The 18,069-nt window shown below is 44.5% G+C and overlaps 1 pseudogene; it reads left to right on the forward strand.

The window, feature by feature from the left end:
* Window positions 1-17,504, forward strand: part of LOC125533046 — a 28,238-nt pseudogene extending 10,734 nt beyond the window's left edge.
* Window positions 17,505-18,069: the final 565 nt, after the last annotated feature.

Here is an 18,069-nt window from a genome sequence, read left to right on the forward strand (position 1 = left end):
CAATGCACACTTGCAGAGTTGAATCATGGGGATCTCCCCCTATATCTTATAATTCATACACGCATTTAACATATAATATGAAGAATTTGAAATGCATGATGAAATATGGTGCCTGATGAAATTCTGGATGCATGCAATAATATTAACGAGGAATAAGCATGCAGAATAGTGCATCAAAAGTATCAGAGCACAGTGCATCAAAAGTATCAGAGCACCATCGGGTTTAAGATTACAACTCGATCCAATAAAGTTTCAGAAGAATGAGAGTTGTAACTTAGCAAATAAAAAAACACCCATATAGTAGACCCGCTTGAAGACTAACTCATATTTCTCCCCCTTTGTCATCGAATGACCAAAAGGATCAAAAAAGAGGACTAACGCCCTTGAAGATAATCATGTTGATGAAGGAGCGCCAGCGTTGTTGGGGTCGTTTGTTGATGTAGGGCCTGCCACAGTGTCATCCAAATCTTCATGTTCATCAGTGTCGCGCGATGAAGAAAATGAGCTGGCCAACAGAGAAGGAACTTGGACCTTCTTGAATTTCTTCGGTGGAGGTGCAGACCAGTCAAAATCTTCTTTGAGACCCATGTTCTTCAGATCTTCTTCACCATACAGATGTGACAGGATTGCCCAGGTGCGACCGAAGACTTGATGGAGGTAGTAGTGGTTTTTCTTCACTGCATTGTGTGTGGCAGTCATGTTGTGAAGAAATGAACCAAATTGACGCTTAACCCATTTGTGATTTCGATCCACCTTCTGGTGAAGACTAAGCAGAAGTTCACGGTCAGTCATCACGCACGGAGCAGTGGTTGAGGAGTGGACTTAGGTGCATTGGCAGAGTCATGTGTGGCAGAGTCATCATTGGTGGAATAAGATGCAGCTTTGCGAAACTGACCATCCAATGGACGAATGCCTTCATCTATTACAGCTGGTGCCTTGCCCTTTCCATCAACTGAGGAATATGTCTACTTGAGGACTTCAATTGGGGGCAAGTAGCTGAGGTGATTCTGGAAATCAGCTTTGTAGTTGAGTGAAGACCTTGTCCTGAGGAATCTCATAATCCAAGGTGCATAAGGCTTCAGCTCAAACGGAGACAGTGCAACATTGGCCATAGTCCTTATGAAGAAATCGTGATAATTGACAGGAATACCATGAACGATGTTGAATACCAGATTCTTCATGATGCCAACAATTTCCTCATCAGATGAGTCGTGGCCTTTGATGGGACTGATTGTCCTCGTAAGAATACGATAGACAGTTCTGGGCACGTACAGCAATTCCTTCACGAGGAATTTGGTTCGAGGTGCCTGACCTGGTTTCAAAGGCTTCATCAGCACCTGCATGTAATGATGTGTGAGCTCATGTTCACTGTAGATGCAGCGAGCTTCTTCAAGGGGAGGACTGAGTGGTAGAGCACGAAGCAATTCAGAGGCTGGTGCAGTGTAGTGAGTGTTTTGAGACATTCAGTCCAGCACCCATGAATTCACATCTTCAGCATATCCGGTGATGTGCAGCGTTGCATAGAATTGAAGAATCAGTTCTTCATTCCAACCGCAGATGTCAGAGCAAAAGTTGAGCAGTCCAGCATCGTGAAGAACACTAAGGACTGTTGCGAAGCACGGCAGAGATTCGATATCCACGTGAGGAATATGCTCATGGTAGAAGATCTTCTCCTTGTTGAACAACACTGAGGAATAGAAATTGGCTTGACTAGAAGTCCAGAAACGCCTCTTCCTAATGCGAGCAGAGTCATATGGGTTGTAATCTTCGAAGAATACGTGCTCGCCAAAGAAATCATCAGCCTTGAACTTTTGCTTGCATGAGAAAGGATCCTTTGGCTTCGGCAGAGGAGTGTCAGTGAGTTGCATCACGACCTCAGGAATCTCAATCGCAGGTTCTTCAAGCTGAGGAATTTCTGGTTCCTCCTCAGTGGCAGTCTGCGTCGTTGGTTGTTTAGCAGCAGCAGTTTCTTCAGCGCTAGTGGCTGGAATTTCCTCATGGATAGATGCATTGGGATGAGTTTCTTCAGAGCCCATGTGTACAGTTTGTGTGGGGGACTAAGGAATTTGCTGTAGTGGGGTGAACATTAGTGAGTTTGGATGCTGACTTTCCCAGAATTCATCACTGATTATGGGTGTGGAGCAGCCAATGTCCACATCTTCATCTTCCATTTCTTCAACGCCAGCCTCTTCAGCTGTGAACTGAGGCATAGGCGAGGAGATGATAGGTGTTGAAGGGATCACATCCACTTCAATTTCTTCATCCAATGGTTCAGACGAAGCAGCAGAAGGAGTTTCTTCATCAGATCCGCCGGGGGTCACATATTCTTCATCAAAAGGAACAAGGTCCTTTGATGGTCTGGTTGAGATGGGAACAACATCAATCGGATTTGCAAACGAACTTGTCATAGGCTTCATTTTCTTCGGAGCTGAAGAATCTGAAGCAGCTGATGCTTTCCTTTTCTTCACTACAGCACGCTGCAACCTTGGTCTTCTTCACATCTGATGCAGATGGAAGGCTTGGAGTTGAAGTTGGTGCAGGAGTAGCTGAGGAATCTGGTTGATTTTCTTCAGGCACAACTGATGCAGTTGCCCTGAGTTCTTCAGTTTCTTCAGGCACACCACTAGTTGGTGCCCTGGCAATTTCTTCAGCGGCTGGAATGCAGTCATCAGCCCTGGAACTCACATTATCTTCAACAGCCTAATTGTCATCAGCGATGCTGGCATTTTCTTCAGTAGGCTGAGCAGATGCTTCAGCCTGAGGATTTTCCTGTTGCGTTGGGGCTGCAACATTTGAAGTGAAGTTATTCGCAAGTTTCACAAAACGAACCTTGGCTCCAAGCCAATTAGAGCGATATGCGTCAAAGTTATCACTGAGTTTCTTAATCTCAGTCTGAATTGCGACAAGTTCTTCAGTTGTCATAGAGACAACGTTTTTCTTCAGATAGCGCTCTTTCTTGTACTGCGCTTTCTTGATCTGCCTGGCCTTCTCAAATTTCCACTTTTCTTCTTGAATGAAGTGGGTCAGCATGTGACTTTGGCCAGGAGTCAGCTTGAAGTCAGGCAAGGGAGTGTTGGGGTCAATGTGCCAATCATCAATGTAGTCGAGGATCAGCTTGGGATCCAAAAGCAGTGGCACTTCTGATCCTTTGACTCTAGCGGCTCTGACTTGCCTATCTCTAATGATTTCTTCAAGTTCATCATCATCATCTTCGTCTTCATCAGACGGCACTTCGAAAGCGACTTGCTTCTTTTGAGGACTTGGGCGAGGACCTCGTCCAGCAGTGGCCTTTGTCTTCAGCAGTGAGGGGCCAGCTGAGGAACTTGGTGCAGCTGAGGAACTAGCTGAGACACCTGAGGCAATGGAGATGCCGGCAGTCCTTTGGCACGAAGCGAGATGCACAGGTGCTGAGGATTTGGTCGAAACAGCTGAAGGGTTTGGTGGAGGAGCTGAGGACTTTGGAGGAACAGGAGCAGCAGAGGAATTGGCCATGAGGGCTTTGATGATTCTGGCCGTGAGGGCATTGCTGAGGAACTTGGCCTGCGTGCAGGCTTCTTAGACATAGCCTTCTTTGGCTTGACAGCAGAGGCCTCAGCAGAGGCATCAGCAGCGGCAGAGTCTTCATTGAATTTCCTCACTGCTTCTCTGGCTTGCTTAGCCAACTTGGTTTGGCGCTTGGCCCATTCATCAGGATACTCCTCACCGCGCTTGAGGCTGGTGGGGTCTGCTATTTGGCCAGGTGCCAATGGAGCTCTTGGGCATGGAGGATTGAGTGCGAATTTCTTCATGTACTTAGGAGTGACATATCTGTACTCCCTCCATTCTCTTGCCCATCTCCTCTCTATCCTCTGTTTGCGCACTTTGCGCTCATTCTTGGTTTCCTCAGTAGGTGTGCAGTACCCATCATATATGTCATCAGGGATCTCAAACGTTATATTTACCTCAGGCCTCTTTCCTCCCTTCTGTGGCCTTTTACCATCAGCCATTTTCTTCAGTTGAGGAATTTGAACAATCGAATTCTCTGAAGAAGTATGCAACTTTTCTTTGAAGAACGCTGCAAATGAGTTAAGTTGATGAGAACCTAGTGATTCAGCAGCTGACATGTGTACCTGTGAACAGAGTATAGTTGCGAGGAATTTGGAGAGGTCATATGCGTTCTTAGAAGGTTTTTCAAAAAGAACAAGTTTGAGGAATTTGACCAGATGAGTCTTGAAGATTTTCACTAAGCGTTCTTTGTCTTAGGTGCAGAGTTGTATAGATCGAAGATCCACACAATTGAGGAATCTTGAAGAAAAATGATGCTTAGAGAAACGAATCAAGAACAGATGACTTGTGAGGTGTTCAGTGTGTGCAGATGTGAAGAAAAACACATTTGAAGATTTTGTAGATAATCATTCGAATCAATGAGGGCAGTTAAAAGTAACTTTTAATTACCCTGGACGAAGAACACGACGAACTGGAGTGAGGAGATGTGAAGTTCGTCTGTGGAGATCTTCCACGCCCTAACTTGGCAGAGGAAGACGGCTACTCGGCGGCGGAGTGAAGATTTTCGCGGTCGGCGCAAGTACATCGGCGGCGAGGTCGAGGCAGTGAAGCTCTTCCTCACCGGCGGCGATGAAGTAGCGGCGACGCTAGGGTTTGAGAAGCTCGAGCTGGAGAGAGAGGTCGAGCGGAGTAAAAGAAGTGAGGAAGGGAAGGAGGGCTATTTATAGCCACGGTGAAAAACTGCTCGCCCGAAGAAATTGGACGAACGTGCCCCTGACCCTTCTCATTCGCATGACATGTGTCACCCACGTAGTGAGAGGTGGAGATCGTGTTAAATCGTGGGTGAGTGGATAAGTGTATCGTGGGATGCGAAACGGTTTCAGCGGCAAAGCCGAAAACTTAGATAAGATAGGTTTTAAAGTTCCGTTTGCAATTTCTTCAGCTGACAAGGACATGGTGAAGATTTTGAACGAGTTTCAAATAGAACGCACATGAAGAATTTATGAACAGATTGGGTTGAGTAAAGCATAGACGGGAAGGGTCCGATCACATTCACTTAGTAGAAAACCAACTTGAAGAAATAGCAATAAATGAATGATGTAGAGGACATAAACTCATATATATATAGCCAATGAAGAAAAACGACGGAACCAGTGAAGAATATGCAAAGTTGAAGAATATGAATAATTGAGGAATTTCAACTTTTGGCGGTGGCGTGACCCACCGTATAAGAATGATGATTTCAGACACCGCATACAATTATCGTAGGGTTCTGAGAATCAAATTCTTCGTTAATTTCTTCACACTAAGAGTGTTATTCTTCATTGATTGAAGAAAAACGTTTCTTCATGTGTTGCACATCTAAGTCATCAATTTTGCATAAGTGTTAGGATGAGTGTCCTTTTCAAAGAACATTCGAAGATTCTAGGACATTTAGCTCACACCGCAACTTGCTAAATCTCTTCTCATCCATGGGCTTTGTGAAGATATCGGCTAGTTGTTCTTTAGTCTTCACATGCTCAATAGAAATGTCGCCCTTCAACACATGATCACGAAGAAAATGATGACGAATCTGAATGTGCTTTGTCTTCGAGTGCTGAACTGGGTTGTGAGCAATCTTGATGGCACTCTCATTGTCACAGAAGAGAGGCACATTCTTCATGTTGACGCCGTAGTCCTTGAGGGTTTGCTTCATCCATAGCAATTGGGCACAGCAAGAACCAGCGGCAATGTACTCAGCTTCAGCAGTAGATAGTGATACGCAGTTCTGTTTCTTCGAGGACCAACAGACCAAATATCGTCCGAGGAAATGACATGTACCAGATGTTGACTTGCGATCCACACGATCACCAGCATAGTCAGAGTCAGAATATCCAACAAGATCAAAAGCCGAGCCCTTGGGGTACCATAATCCAAGTGTTGGTGTGTGAGCTAGATATCGAAGAATATGCTTCACAGCCTTATGGTGTGATTCCTTCGGTGTAGCTTGAAATTAGGCACACATGCAAACAATAAGCATTATATCTGGCCTAGATGCACATAAGTACAATAAGGAACCTATCATGGAGTGGTATACCTTATGATCGAAGTCAATACCATTTTCATCAGTGCACAGATGGCCATTTGTGGGCATAGGAATTTTGACGCCTTTGTAATCTTGCATGCCAAATTTCCTCAGTACATCCTTGAGGTATTTCTCCTGAGATATGATATGCCATTGTGTTGTTGACGAATTTGAAGACCTAAGAAGAATTTCAACTCTCCCATCCTAGACATTTGATATTCTTCACTCATCATATAGGCAAATTCATCACTATAACGTTGGTCAGTACAGCCAAAGATAATATCATCAACATATATTTGGCACACAAACAATTCACCATCATAAGATCTAGTGAAAAGAGTAGGGTCGAGTGAACCGAGTTTGAAGCCTTTCTTCATGAGGAGTTCCTTCAAGGTATCATACCAAGCCCGTGGGGCCTGCTTGAGGCCATAGAGGGCCTTGTTGAGTCTGAAGACTTTGTCAGGATTCTTTGGATCTTCAAAACCTGGGGGTTGAGCAACATATACTTCTTCCTCAAGCTTACCATTGAGGAATGCACTTTTCACATCCATTTGATATAAAGTGATATCATGATGGTTATCATAAGCAAGTAATATGCGAATAGCCTCAAGTCTAGCAACATGTGCAAAAGTTTCATCGAAATCAATTCCTTCAGCCTATGTGTAGCCATGAGCTACAAGCCGTGCCTTATTCCTCACCACAAGGCCATTTTCATCTTGCTTGTTGCGGTAGATCCACTTTGTGCCGATGCTGTTGTGCTTGCGAGGATCTGGACGTTTGACCAGTTCCCAGACATTGTTGAGCTCGAACTGATGTAATTCTTCTTGCATGGCCTAAATCCACTTAGGCTCCAGAAATGCTTCATCTACCTTAGTGGGCTCTGTAATAGAGACAAAAGCATACTGCCCACAAAAGTTAGACAAATGTGAAGCTTTTGAGCGTGTGAGAGGACCTGGCGCTTTGATGTCATTGATGATCTTTTCAACTTGCACTTCTTTTGCAATGCGAGGATGAACTGGTTGTCGTTGAAGAGTTTGATCAGCGTTTTCTTCAGCACCATTTTCTTCAGCATTTTCTTCAGGTGCATTAGCTCGACATTCTTCATGTTCTGGAATGAATTCTTCAGCAGATTCTTCAGTAGGAATGACATCCTCAGTAGCCTTGAACTTGATAGTTTCCTCAGGTGCTGGTTCATCTATCATAGTAGGTAGGTGCTCTCTTTACGAGCCATTAGTTTCATCGAACCGCACATCTATAGTTTCAACAACTTTGTGAAGAACGTTGTTGAAGACTCTATAGGTGTGCGAGTCCTTTCCGTAACCAAGCATAAAACCTTCATGTGCTTTCGGTGCAAATTTTGAGTTGTGATGAGGATCTCTAATCCAACATTTAGCACCGAAGACTTTGAAATAACTTACATTGGGTTTCTTATCAGTGAGGAGTTCATAGGCAGTCTTTTTGAAGAATTTGTGAAGATATACTCTGTTGATGATGTGGCACGCAGTATCAATTGCCTCAGTCCAGAAATGACGAGGCGTTTTGTATTCATCAAGCATAGTGCGAGCCATCTCAGCAAGAGTCATGTTCTTCCGCTCCACGATGCCATTCTGCTGAGGAGTGTAGGGAGTGGATAACTCATGAGTAATACCAAGTTCATCAAGATAGTCATCGAGACCAGAATTCTTGAACTCAGTGCCATTGTCACTTCTGATGTGCTTGATCTTCACACCAAAGTTGGTTGAAGTCCTCAAGGAAAATCGTTTGAAGACTTCCTGCACTTCATGTTTGTAAGTAACAAGGTGGACCCATGTATAGCGAGAATAATCATCAACAATAACAAAGCCATATTGAGATGCTTCATTTGAAATAGAAGAATAATGATTAGGACCAAAGAGATCCATGTGAAGCAATTCAAACGGACGAGTGGTGGTCATGATAGTCTTCGCTGGATGCTTGGCCTTCGTCATATTCCCAGCTTCACAGGCTCCGCATAGGTGATCCTTGAGGAATTTGACATTCTTGATGCCAATGACATGCTTCTTCTTCGCAAGCGTGTGCAAATTCTCATGCCTGCATGACCAAGTCGTCGATGCCAGAGCCGGCCTTCTGAAGCTTTTGCAAGTAAGCACACGGCTGGTTGTGGTCCTGTAGAGAAATCAATAATATACAGATCTCCTATCCTAAAGCCTTCGAAGACTTTGGAATTGTTAGCTTCCATAACCACAACACAACGATACTTGCCAAAGACAACAACCATATCAAGATCACAAAGCATTGAGACAAACATAAGGTTGTATCCTAAGGACTCAACAAGCATGACTTTGTCCATGTGTCGATCCTTTGTAATCGCAACCTTACCTAGACCCAATACCTGACTTTTGCCTTTGTCAGCAAAGATGATATGCTTCAGATGTGACGGAGATAACGGAGCATCCATCAATAGATTCTTGTCACCAGTCATGTGGTTTGTACATCCACTATCGAGGACCCACTCAGTGGCTTTAGGTTGATCATCCTGCAGACGAATTAGTGCAGCAAAACTCATATGCTTCATCAGTGAAGAATATGACATCAATTCATCAGATCAATTTTATCAAGTAAAAGGATTGATAAAGCAATATGAGGATGTGAGAAATGAAAGTTCATTTCTTCATGATTAGCCTGCGTCCTATCAGGCATTGCTCAGGTCTCCAGCAAATTCTTCAGACGATTACGCGCGTCTGGAGACCTGACCCTGCAGAAGAGATTAGTTCTTTTTCTTCACCACCCACATCTGAAGGGATGGCAAAGAGTTCATCATTCTGCGAGCTCCATACGAGAAGGATGGCATAGAAGCCAGTCCATTTCGTTTCACATAAGAGGGGTTAGAGTAAGCATAAGAGTATGCAGAGAAATTCTCCAAGGAATTATGGACATAATGATTTGAAGAATAATGCACATATCCATAATCCTTAGATCTTCCCTGCGAAACAGACGGGTTAGCACGATGATGTTCATATGAGGACTTTGATCCATATGAGTAATTTGGTCCATATGAGGACTTGAATCCATATGAAGAATTTGGTCCATATGAAGAATTTGATCTGGGGTTCCTATTCTTCACAGGTGGCGTCATGATGACATTCACCTGAAGATTTTCAAGGCATCTTTTGGGAACCCAGATTTTCTTCATAGGGGAGCCGTTCCTGCAGTTAGTGCCAACATATCTAGCAAATACTTCACCATTCTGATTTTTGAATAGCTTATAGTTGGAGTCAATTGACTCATCATCAAAATGAGGAGATTCACATGCAAATCCAGATAAGTTTGATGGATCAACTGGAGGTCCCTTTGCAGCAACCCATGTAGTTTTGGGGTACTGCTCAGGCTTCCAATATGTATAATCAGCATTGAGTTTCCTCTCAAAGGCGATACCCTCTTTCCTAGGGTTCCTGTTGAGGATCTGCTTTTTAAGCACATCACAAAGAGCCTGATGCCCTTTGAGGCTTTTGTACATGCCTGTCGTGTACAATTCCTTCAGCCCTACATCGTCAGTGATACTAGCAATGTCCTCAGATGAGGAATTCGTGATAGCAGAGGCATGTGAAGAATTTGAAACATTAGCAACATTTGAACATTCAGGTGAAGAATTAGGAGATTCACGTTCAATGCACTTCAAGCATGGAGGAACAAATTATTCCTGAGAAGCGCTGATTTGTTGAGCAAGTAATGAATCGCGCTCCTTCTGAAGATCCTCATAACTCACTCTTAGCTTCTCAAGATCTTGCTTTCTTTGAAGAAATTCATAAGAAAGCTTCTCATGATCCGATAAGAGAGTGTTACGATGACTTTGAAGTTTGTCAAGCTTGGACTGAAGTCTCTAAAGATTTTCAGTCAAAGTTTCAGTGCGATCCATTTCTTCACCCAACATACCATCACTTTTATTTAGCATGTTTTGAACCTTTTCTAAAGCCCTTTGTTGTTTTATAGCAATCTTAGCAAGTTTAGAATAGTTGGGCTTAAGGTTTTCATCAGATTCATTCTCACTTCATTCAGAGGTGGTATATTTGAGTACCTTGGCACCCTTTGCCATGAAGCAATAGGTGGGAGCGTAGTCATCATCACTTTCATCAGCCTTGTTGGTGAGGTCATTTTCTTCAGTGTTGAAGATAGACTTGCTGGCGAATGCAGTAGCGAGAGCTAGGCTCACCACTCTGGATTTGGATTCCTCAGATGTCTCCTCTTCCTCATTTTCTTCAGATTCAGCCTCGGAGTCCATTTCCTTGCCAATGAATGCCCTAGCCTTCTTGGAGCTACTCTTCTTGTGATATGAAGACTTTGAGGATTTTGATGATGAAGATTTTGTGGATTTCTTCTTTTTCTTCGCATCATCAGATCTGTAATCCTTGTATTTCTTCTTCTTTGATCCCTTTTCCCACTGAGGACAATCTTGAATGAAATGTCCAGGTTTCTTGCATTTGTGACAGAGCCTCTTCTTGAAGTCACTGGATGAGGAATCATTGCTCCCTGAGGATCTTCCAAGACGACCACGTCTTGAGAACTTTTGGAACTTCTTCACGAGCAGAGCCAGATCATGGCTCAGTTTTTTAGGATCACCAAGGCTGCTACCAGGGTCTTCATCTTCGGACTCAGATACTGCCTTGGCCTTCAGTGCACGTGTTCTGCCATAGCGTGAACTATAGAGATCTCTCTTTTCAGCAAGTTGGAACTCATGAGTATTTAGCCTCTCGAGAATATCAGCGGGATCAAGTGACTTGTAATCAACACGTTCTTGTATCATCAATGCCAGAGTGTTAAATGAGGAATCAAGCGATCTCAGCAATTTCTTCACCACCTCATGGTCAGTGATGTCAGTGGCATCAAGTGCTCGAAGCTCATTTGAGATGTCAGTGAGGCGATCGAAGGTTTGTTGAACATTTTCATTGTCGAGTCTTTTGAAGCGATTGAAGAGATTGCGAAGAACATCACCTCGAGAGTCACACTGAGTTGAGACTCCTTCATTCACTTTGGAAAACCTGTCCCAGATAAGCTTCGCTGTTTCCAAAGTACTCACTCTGCCATACTGTCCTTTGCTCAGATGGCCACATATGATATTCTTCGCTTGAGAGTCGAGTTGCTTGAATCTCTTCACATCAGCAGCATTCAGAGAAGGTGTGACTGAGGGAACACCATTTTCCACAACATACCAGAGATCATTATCAATTGCCTCAAGATGCATTCGCATCTTATTTTTCCAGTAGGGGTAGTCTGTCCCATCGAAGGTAGGACACCCAACAGAGACCTTGATCATACCTGCGGTCGACATAACTAAAACTCCAGGCGGTTAAACCAAAATCACATAGAACAAGGGAGTACCTTGCTCTGATACCAATTGAAAGTGTGTTATATCGACTAGGGGGGGTGAATAGGCGATTTTTATGAAATTCTTCACTGAGGAATTTGCTGGTGAGGAAATTCCTTAGCGAAGAACTACTAGCAGCAGAATAAGTACTCAAAAGTAAACATAACAGAATACAAGCATAGTCATCATGATGAAATGAAGACAGGCACAGAGTACAAGAAGCGTAATCACAGGATACCACAGGATAAAGACAAACAGACTGAAGAAATTAAACTGAGGAAATTGAGAAAGTCTTCAGTCAAAGTCTTCAAACACAGATATGAACAAACACACAACACAGTTATGAGGAAATGAAAGAGTTGAGGAAATAGAACCAGTAAGCTTGGTGAAGACAATGATTTGGTAGACCAGTTCCAACTGCTGTCTCAGTTGTACGTCTGGTTGGAGCGGCTGAGTATTTAAACTCGAGGACACACAGTCCCGGACACCCAGTCCTGAACACGCAGCTCAGAACAACCAGTCCTCACCGTATTCTCCTTGAACTAAGGTCACACAGACCTCGTCCAATCACTCATGGTAAGTCTTCAGGAGACTTCCAAACCTTCACAAACTTGGTCACTTGGCGATCCACAATTCCTCTTGGATGCTCTAGACCATGACGCCTAAGCGTCTGGAAGAAGCACAGTCTTCAAAGGTAACAAGCGTCGGATCCACTCAGGATCAATCTCTTCAGTGATGCTCAATCACTTGGGGTTTGTAGGTGTTTGGGTTTTGGGTTTTTGGTTTTTCCTCACTTGATGATTTTCGCTCAAAGTCCTCAGAGGATGGGTTGCTCTCAAATGACAAGTGTTGGTTTCTCTCGGAGCAGCCAACCAGCTAGTGGTTGTAGGGGGTGGCTATTTATAGCCTAGGGAGCAGCCCGACATGATAAGACATAAATGCCTTTCAATGATATGACCGTTAGGTGGATAGATATTTTGGGACAGCTGGCGCATAGCACAGCAACGGTCGGAATTTTGAGTAGCAAAATCCTCAGGGCTATCATGTTCCTCACTGTGTAGGCAATCCGCACTGGCGAATTCCTAACTCCTCAGTCAGGACAAATTCCTCAGAGACCATAAGAACTTCGTCTCTGTCACTGAAGAAATTGACTGAACTGTATGAGATTTCCAATGGCTTCACTCGAAGGGATTGGTAGGCGTAGGATTTTGAGTTGAGCATCACATGGAAAATTTTCCTTAGTATTTCCTTGACCCCCTTTAACAGTACGGTGTTTCCTATGACTCAAGAAAGAGAGAAACAAAACTATGAAAACAAAATTCTTCAAGCTTCATATTCCTCGCATGAATATCAAGTCTTCACGGACACACCAATTTCTTCACTTTCAAAGTCTTCATGAAAGTCTTCAGAAATACCAAAATCTTCAGTCGAAGATATTCATTTTTAGGGGTCGACTTTTCTTGTAAATATCAAACTCCTCATAGACTTATAGACCTGTGTACACTCACAAATGCATTAGTCCCTTAACCTATAAGTCTTCAATACACCAAAATCACTAAGGGGCACTAGATGCACTTACAACTAAGTATAACAATAAAGCATATAAGATTCACTAAGCATATATATCATCGGACTCTAAACTAAGTATAACAATAAAGCATATCATCAAATTACTCTAAAAACTACAGTAAATGCAACATACCATGATATGCCGATTGACCATGGTACTTGTCAAGCGGGTCACGAATGGCACCCCGACGAAGTCAGCACATGGCGGAATGATGTCCCATAGGTTGCACACCTCCTCCTCGCTCAACTTCATTCTTTGAGCTACGATGGCGTTACCGAGTGGGTCGTCATCATCCTCATCATCCTCATCATCCTCATAATCTTCTGCTTTGTTGACATAAATCACGGCTAGCTTGGATCTTTCAGCTCTGAAGGAGAAGCTGATCAACTCACCACCGGTGATACACATGTGGTCGATGAAACGGACCCATCCATCTCCTCCCACCTGCGTCATCTTTCGTCCTTTCTTGATCTCCATAGTGTAGGGGCCCCCAGGAGCCTCAAAGGTCACAGAGTCTCCAGTCAGATTGTTGAATTCTGACCTCACATTGCATGGGATGATCTGTGTACAAAATGATATATACACGATGCATTATTGCCAATAACACTAAAAACAAAATAGTAGTTATTAGGTTCATATAATTTATTACCGCCGCATGAAGAAAACTAGACTTGAAGTAGATGCCAAATAGCATGCCAGTTGCAAGGCTGCTGGCGCACCTTGACTTGCACCGTCGACATGGTGGTGGTGGTGGTGGCGCCATTTCCCTAAAGCAATATGATTAAAGGATTAACGATCCAAAAAGTAAACATAAAGTTTTCATAGCTAGAGTTCACATGGCAAGCAAAATAACAACTAAAAAGTAAACATAAAGTTCAGTCCAGGGGAACACTTTATCTATTCCCACATCCAAAATTTGAACCAGCTTAGAATCTTCTAGAACACAATAAGTAAACATCCATTCCACTTTTGGCATCAGATGCACAATAATTAAAACTATAAAAGGCAAACACCCCCCTTTTTGATCAGATGCAACTCTCTGTCTATCTTTGTTTTCTTTTTCTGAAATTTACCAAAAATGGGCTCACTAACAGCGTCATAAGAACTTAGCAATTTGAGCATCACCACATACAGATACTCTCTTCAACCTGAAAGAGAGTATCGAATCAAGCATTGATTTTTCCATGAAACCACATAACAGTAGTGAGGGCTTCTTGGTCATATCTTTATGTGCATCAACAAAGAAGCTAGTGGCAGTAGCCAAGAATTGAAACCCTAACCGTTGTTGTCATATCAGAGCTAAAAAAATGCTGTTGTTCCAGCGAAGGAATGACAAGTAGTTACAAGTACTACATCAATGATCCTAAATGTCGGAAACAATAGTCACGACATGGACGCCCCCTCTCTAAACCCTAGAACACTAGGCACCGCTGCCGCCACCACTCCTCCAGGGGCAGCAGCCAAGAATTAAAACCCAAGTTTCAATTATATGTGCTAAAAGCCTCTACTTCTCTAGCTACTTCTCTCTACTCTCTCCTAAGTTTCGGTGAGCAACAAAAAGCCTCTACTTCTCTCACCTAACCCCTCTCTCTACTCTCTCCCCAATCACGCGAAGAGCATGTCGCATCGAAGCGTGGAGCCACCGTGCAATCCCTAAATCCCAAAACATGGCGAGCCGCCGCGGCAAATCGATTGGATCCTAGCTAGTGTGGCGCGCGCAGGGAGGAGGAGATCGAGGGGGACTTACGGGGCTGGAGCGTCGGAGTAGGCGAGAGGTGACCGTGCGTGGTGGCGGCGCACGGCACCGTCGACGGGGGTGAGGCGGCCGGGGACGAACCCTAACCGCGGCGGCGTCGTCGGGCGGAGGGGATCGATTGTGAGAGTGTGAGGGGGTGTGGGGGTGCGGGGGCGCTCGGGCCAGTTTTCTTTTGCTCTAGTAGTAGCGTTGTTTAGAGGCCGATGCTACTGCTAAGCCCACCAGCTGTAGCGCCCGTTCAAAACAAACGCTACAACTAAGTGGGCTACTGCTTTTGCCCTGCGGCCCATGTAACAGTAGCGCGGCCCAAGCAAACAAACGCTGCTGTTATATATTAGTAGTAGCGTGTTTTCTGCCCAGCGCTACTACTAAATACTAGTAGCGTGGGGTCATAAACAGGCGCTACTGGTAAACTTCTATCTATAAGCATTTTCCTAGTAGTGGTCGTGCCTGGCCACGTGGGCGGCGGGCCGGTGGTGGACATGGAGCTGGCTCCTGGGGTCTCCCCGTTGGCCCCTTGAGCGGATCTGAAGTGATGGCCTCCTCCCTTGTGCCTCTTCCTGCCCCGCCGGTCTGTGTTGCCGGTACCCGTGCGCCTGGCTCATGCGGTCAGTTGGGGATGGAGGGTTGGATGGGCTTGGACCGGGGGAAACCCTTGGCTGGCTGCTGCAGCCACGATGTCGGCGGCGCTCCGGCGTCGTTCTCCTCTGGGGGGCGGCATCGAGGTCCCTCCCACACCTCCCACCTCCGTGACCTGGGCGAAAGCGCAAACTCTCCAGTTGGGTGGTGATGGCGCGCCGGCGTCATTATTCTTCTTGAAGGCGCCACCTTTGGTCAGCAGAGGGGTGGTTGTGGCTTCGGTGCAGGAGGGGGGCAGTCTTCTTCAGTGATGTTCCTGCCCGGCTGCTTTCGGTTGACGTTCATCCGGCAGCGGCGGTGGCGATGTATGGGGTGTGGCGCTGCGAGGAGAGGTGGCTGTGCCTGTAGTCTTCTCCCCGGCATCCGTTGGTCTCGGCCTTCCGCTCGGGGTGAGCGGCTTTACCTGCCGACGGCGTGGCGTCCTATGGTCCGGGGCGAGAGGGCAGGGGGCCTTCTTCGGAGGTAGAGACGGCTGGCTGATCGACTATGGGCCTCGGCGGAGTTGACGGAGCGTGGCCTCCTCCTGCTGCAGGGCACTACCTTGTCTTTGTCGTGTCGTGTGCAGGATCGGGTTCACCGAGGGCCTCGATGCTCAGGCTTGTGCTTGATGCATTTGACGACGTTAGTGGCTCGTTCGGTGTCTTGTATCTTTACCGTTGTTGCTCTTTTGTTTTCCCTTTGTTGTATGGCCGGTTGTATGCTCGGATTGTTGCTTTATAATATAAAGCGGGGGGAAACCCTTTATTGTCATTAAGATGAATGCATGTGTAAATATGTATCCAGTCTTTACACACAAGTCGCCCACTATATGTAGTCTTCTGATTGCTCCTCAAGTGGCCGGTGGTTCCTTGTTTCTCTAAACCATCCGTGTCTCTTGTTTGTAGTCTATCACTTGGGCAGTTAGCTCTAAACTCATTATGTTCTCTAACTAAAGAAACTGCAGCAATAAAGCTCAGCCTCATAGCATTGTTATGGAAAAGCAACTATGTTTGCTTGAAATTGTTTTAAAGCGAGATTATTTCACTGGCTGATGTTTTCTGTAGCTCGATGTGATTAGTATTCATTTTTCCTTGTTTTTTCATTCTACTGCAGATATTTCTGGGCTTAGCATTTTCTTGGTAAATTTTCATTTATACCATGTATAGTGTCAGTTGGTTAGATTCTAATATGTGACTTAAGTACTGTGGCTTTTGCTAAATTGTTCAAATATAGTACTATTCATTATACAAGCCACTACTAGCTAAAAATAGTTTTCTTTCTCTTTCGTCTCCATTGTTACTTCTCGTGCAGATTGAATTGAACCAGATAGAACCCTTATTGGAAGACGTATCCTGCCTGTCGAAAGATCTTGATTTAAGGCTGATGTTGAATACGAATAGGATCCTAATAGACGTGAGTTCATATTGGAACTACCTCTGTCCTTTCTGTTGCAACATATCTTCTGCAGACTCATCTGATAACGCTTGCAGCCTGAAGTGGAAAATGCCATCAAGAGCTTAGTCTCTTTTCAGCTCTTGTAGATCCCAATGCTAGAGGGGGGTTTAGACGGCCACTTGGGAATAAGTTGATAGATGAGAGGTTCAGCATAGCTGGAGTGTGGCGTACAAACTACAAGACTTTTGGGAATAAATCCTCCAAGATGTATCTAAGGCATACTGGCCGGTTTGTCCAAGGGAGCTCCACTGGAGAGGTTTCCAATGAAGTTAGCTTCAAATTAGCTGGCATATCCAAGAGACTGCAGGTTAGTACACGATAATGTGTGATGTTCGTGAGCCAATTATTTGGTTACATGTGTAACGTACCTGCATTTTATGCTTGCTTTGCTTGACCTGATGTCCAAACAACAATTCTCTGCATTGATGCGCACACCTAATATCCTGTTTTAGTACTGACATATGGAAACTCTGAATTGGAATTATCATGTCATCTGCAGACCTAATATTCTGTTTTTCTACCAACATATGGCTACTCGGAATTAGAATTATTACCGTCGTGTTTTCTAATTGACTGGATTGAACAGCACAATGACAATGTCTCCTTAACCATTTACCAGGACGGCGGCAATCAAGAAGGGGACACTCTAAAAGGGATGCTAGAGTCTGCGGTGCGGATGATCTGGGACTATGCTTTGAGTTATCATAAATCTTAGCATGCTATATAACCAAGGGCAGGTACAATAGGTTGTCTCTAGACAGCATGTACAAACCTCCTGTAATGGGTTGTCTCTAGACTCTAGAGTAAGTCTAGGAGCTTCATGGACCATGACATGGGTGAACCCAATGAAATAGCGACGTACTCTACTATCGAACTATCCACAACGGGTGTCTATAAGCAGTGATTTAAGTGGGAACCTCATCCTCCCTTCTCTCTTCGACGTCGTTGAAAATCCTACATGCGTGGAAGTCAAGGAACAATACAATCTCATGTCATCGTTGACAGACCCTGCAATATGACACTCTAAATTAGGTGGTAGTGAATGTTTGCAAGGGACTGACCGAGTGAGCGTATGGCGCTACTATTTGCAGAGCATTGTACAGAATCAAAGTTAGTGGGTTATCTTGTGATCAGTGTACATAAAAATTTGCTGAAGATGGTGATACAACCAAAGACCTGATTGAAATGGGCTGGTTGTTTATCGTTGAATTTCTCGCTGGTGCATATGCAGCATACATGTTGAAATTTTGGGACTGGTTAGAAGAAGCTGTGATGTTGAT

This window comes from Triticum urartu, chromosome 1 (genome assembly GCF_003073215.2).
Source record: "Triticum urartu cultivar G1812 chromosome 1, Tu2.1, whole genome shotgun sequence".
NCBI classification, from domain to species: domain Eukaryota; kingdom Viridiplantae; phylum Streptophyta; class Magnoliopsida; order Poales; family Poaceae; genus Triticum; species Triticum urartu.